The 4,643-nt window shown below is 44.2% G+C and overlaps 1 long non-coding RNA gene across 1 annotated transcript; it reads left to right on the top strand.

Moving 5' to 3' along the window:
- Positions 1-2,049: 2,049 nt before the first annotated feature.
- LOC148683181 (uncharacterized) lies at positions 2,050-4,192 on the top strand. Its single transcript, XR_015947500.1, has 2 exons — positions 2,050-2,096; positions 3,145-4,192. It is a non-coding gene; the product is annotated as an uncharacterized LOC148683181 (long non-coding RNA).
- Positions 4,193-4,643: the final 451 nt, after the last annotated feature.

Raw genomic sequence — 4,643 nt, 5'->3', positions numbered from 1 at the left:
CTTGGCAAGTTGCTTTTTGGCCAAAGCATTCTGGAAGTGGCTTTGAGCAGGGCTGAATCAACGCATACTCAGGAATGCCATGTGAACCTAAGTTGAGCCAAGCTGGAGAGGGCTGTTGAGCTTCTGTTTTCAGGTTTTCCAAGGGGAATTGTGTTGGCCACTGGAGGAACAATGTGCTGGACTTTATGGGCCTTTGACCTGATCCAGAAGATGCCCCTTACATTCTTAGGAACCAGTCCAAAAGCCCCTTTGGTCCACCTTCCTCTTCTCACTTTGACCAGCCAGGTGTCTCTGGGAAGCGTATATACAAGGCATGAAGTCAATAGCCCCACCCCACTCTTCTTCACCAGCAACTGGTAGGCAAAGAGACTTACTCTGAAGCTGAAGGTCATATGACTATGGCAGTCAGCAACTACTGATGGTCTTCTCCTACACATATCTTCCTAATCTAAATTTTAAGGGAATTCCAGTAGCCTGTTCTCACCGTGGCCAAGCAGATGGCTCAATGTGCTCTCCTGCTCCAGTTCTGCTTGAGACAGTTTCCCACAGGAATCTGGGTGGGCCCTGTGAGAGCAGAATGCTGGACTGGATGGGCCATTCTTTTACATAAATACACACACACACACACACACACACACACACACACACACACACGAAATGCATGACCATATCCCTATTTTTTTAAAATGTGCTACACTGAAGCTTCACTATACCAGATAAGAGTGAGTTTCCCCACATTGCCCAAACACCTAGGTAACCCCTGATCTCACTCAGGGAAGAAGGACAGGAGCCACAACAAAGAAAAGTAAAATGTTTGGGCAGATGCTCCTTATAAAGTCTGGTCCTACAAAACTGGCATTTTGGCCTCCATGTGGCTACCCCTGCTCCCCCCCTAGGCAAGACCATTCAAGTGGCAAATTCATTTTCTCTTGGGGGTGGGGAGAAGCTTTTGCAGCTGTAGCACTAAACAGAGGAACACACACACACACACACACACACACACACACACAATGTATGGCCATATCCCTATTTTTAAAAGGTGCTATACTGAAGCTTCATGATACCAGATACTGTAAGTGTGAGTTTCTCTACATTGCCTAACTAATGCCTACATTGCCTAACTAATTCTCTACAGCTAACTAATGCCTGATCACACTCAGGGAAGAAGGACAGGAGCCACAACAAAGATGAGTAAAATGTTTGGGCAGATGCTGCTTATAAAGTCTGGTCCTACACAACTGGCCTTTTGGCATCCATGTGCCCTGCTCTCCCCCTAGGCAAGACCATTCAAGTGGCAAATTCATTTTCTCTTGAGGGGTGTGGAGAAGCTATACTCGCCTACCCACTCTGACACACTTGCAAAGTTGACAAATGCTGTACGACTTGTCATTTATTTCCCCAACCTTCCAGCTGCTATTGGGGGGTGGGGTGGCAAACAGTAAGCACTATGAGATTCTAATTCAATTGTAGTCACTGTATCAGTGCGGTATCTCTCAGCATTAATTCCAGAGGCATGATTGGCATCCTTGCAACAACAGAAGAAAAAGGTTCTTATGAGAATACTATTCCCCTCATACAGCTTCAGTTCCTGGTGTCTCTGTGGGGAGGTATTGCTTGTTAAACCACTCCGCAAACTGTAGCGCTTCGCAGGAATAGTTGCCTCCTAATATCTCTCAGCACCTTTAACAACTTTCAGCATCCCAACATTTCAAGATCTTTCAGCTGTTATGCCACTCAGGAAAGGACAAGAGGCTTTGCCAATTCAGCTTTGGGGAAGATCAAACTCAAGAAACACCAAGACCAAAAAACCACTTGTGAAACGCTGGACCCATAGCGATTTCCAGGGAAATGACCCAACTATGGAGTGCAATATCAATAACAAGGAAGAAGAGTTATGAATCATAACATCACTCCTTGAAATGACTTGGAAGTGACTCAAGGAAAAATGCTATTAGGAATTAATTAGAATCTTGTGAAAATAAAACTCATCATTGTCTCAGGATACATAGATAAAAACCCCAAGCAGACGCAGCAACATTGCCAGATTCCCTCAGCACAGAGACGTTCAACTCGAGTTCTTTTCACTGCAGAGCTTGGTAAGGTATGCTATAATTCATTTTAACTCAAGGCCTCTTGGTGATCTTGGAGGTGGAACTGAGAAAAGAAAAATATACTCTAAAAGTCCATTTCTTTCCTGACAAGATGCACTGCTTTATATTTCAGCTTTTTAACCCATTCTAAATCTGTTTAGGAGGAAGCTTAAGGCACAGAATGTTGGTGATCAGTGCAGTAGGGATACCTTAGCATGTTGGTTATTGCCTACTCAGAATCTATGAATAGTTTTATATCATTTAGTAGACGGTGAACAAGCTAGTAGAGGGGTTGTAGATTTACTATTACAAACAAACAAATAAGGAAACTATTCATACTGGATACATTCATTGGCCAAGATATTGATGGCAAGTCTCTAATAAGTGTGTTCTCTCTCTCTCTCTCTCTCTCTCTCTCTCTCTCTCTCTCTCTCTCTCTCTCTCTCTCTCTCTCTCTCGTGTTACATTTAGTTATCTTGCTTTATTTTATATGGTTGTATCCAGCTAAGTTATATTCATAGTAGGCCTGTTGATATAAATGGACCTAAGGCAGGGGTCGCCAATGCAATGTCCTTCAGATGGTTGGACCTAAAACTCTGATTTTCCCTGGCTATATTGATCAAGCTGGCTGGGGCTGATGGGACTTGTAGTCTAGAACACCTGGTGCAGACATGGCTGGCTACCCCTGAACTAAATTATTCCTGCCCATTGATTTTAGTGGGGCTATTCTGAAGGAGAGTAAGCTGGACACAGGGAGGATAATGGTATCAATGGCTACTAGCCACAATGAGTAGGTTGACCCTCCACTTTGAAATGCAGTATAACTCTGGTTAGCAGCAGCTAGGAATCGCAAGTGGAGAGAGTTGCTATTGTAATCATGTCCTGATTGTGGCCTATCCATTGGGGCATCTAGCCAGCCACTGTGAGAACACGAAGCTGGACTGGATGGCCCTTTGGTTCTAAAATGTCTGTTGGAGAACCTGAACAATGTGAAATTCAATTACTGTTTACCCTTTTACACTTTGTCCACTCTCCACCTCATGTGTCCTTTCAGATACATCTATACATCCACTTCAGCCAAGATGTCTTCCAGAGGGAACCATTGCTATGCCAGCTGCCCTGCCTCCACCATCAAAATTCAGCCACCTCCCTTCATCCTCACCATTCCTGGGCCAGCTATCCACTGCCCCGACCAACCTTTCTGCATTGAGCAACACAACCCTTGTGCTCACATGACCCCCTGCCATGGAGGTGCACACCGTGGTGGACACGACTCAATCTACAGCTCCATCTACAGATGTCCAACCTCTGGTTTGAGTTCAACAAGCATCTATTATAAGAAATATGTGTCAAAAAGTGAGGGTGGGTGCAGCTCCTGCCAGTTAGAATAAACCCTGAAGCCGCCAACCACAGGATGAATATGATAAGGACCACGGAGCAAGAAATCCAGAGGTTGGATCCACTGCAGACATGAGTTCTAGAAATTTATGTTCAAATATGCAACCTTCTAACTTAAAGGACCCCCTTTCACATCTACTGTGGCAGTCACCTGCGCCTGTCCTCAACACTGAGTTCAGCATGTTAGATTCTGAATCATGTTCTAAGGTGGGAACATTGTATTCTCGTGATGCCTCACTGTTGTCCTGTTTTAGCGGAAGGAGTGCCATATTTTAAATGCAATGTTCCACCGTGATTGCAATTGTAGGAGAAGAAGAGTGATAAAGTCTTCATTGTGTGAGATTTGTCCATCGATGCTCATCTAACAGTGTTAGGGTGTTGTTGTTGTTTTTTAAATGTAGTTGTGTTGCTTGCAGGAGCAAGTCTTCCATAGCTGTCAAGTTTTCCCTTTTCTCACGAGGAAGCCTATTCAGCATAAGGGAATTTCCCTTTCAAAAAGGTAAAACTTGACAGCTATGAAGTCTTCCATGTTGCAACATGCTGGTCCATGTTTCCATTTAAAACAAACAAACGAAAACACTGTCTCTTTTTGGTACTGCATGTCTTCAAGTGGAGCCTGATTTGGCACTCTGTGTTACCTGAAATTCAACCTGTGGAATTGTGTGTCTCTTCCCTTTCAAAATAAATGCTTTAGTGCATCAAAACTCCCAGCTTCCTGCTGTGTTCGTGTATTTCCTTTTCATATCAAGATTCCCACGTGCTGAAACATTTAAAGGTGAAAAGTCACTACTTGACTCCACCCCTACAAAAAAGAGGCCCTGTGAGGAACTGTGTAATGACCATCTGCCCTGGTCCTGGTTGGTGTCATCTGCTCTCCCCCTCTCTGCATAATCCCTTTACCCCTCATAAGACATGCTGCTCATCGCAACACAAATCCTATTGAGATGCAGTGGTACCTCAGGATAAGAACTTAATTCGTTCTGGAGGTCCGTTCTTAACCTAAAACTGTTCTTAATCTGAGGTACCACTTTAGCTAATGGGGCCTCCCGCTGCCGCCACCATGCCACTTCTGTTATCACCCTGAAGCAAAGTTCTTAACCCAAGGTACTATTTCTGGATTAGTGGAGTCTGTAACCTGAAGCGTCTGTAACCTGA

This window comes from Zootoca vivipara, chromosome 16 (assembly GCF_965207765.1).
Source record: "Zootoca vivipara chromosome 16, rZooViv2.hap1.1, whole genome shotgun sequence".
Lineage (NCBI taxonomy): Eukaryota > Metazoa > Chordata > Lepidosauria > Squamata > Lacertidae > Zootoca > Zootoca vivipara.
Note: the sequence above shows the minus strand (reverse complement) of the source record. Positions and strands in the feature narration are given on the sequence as shown.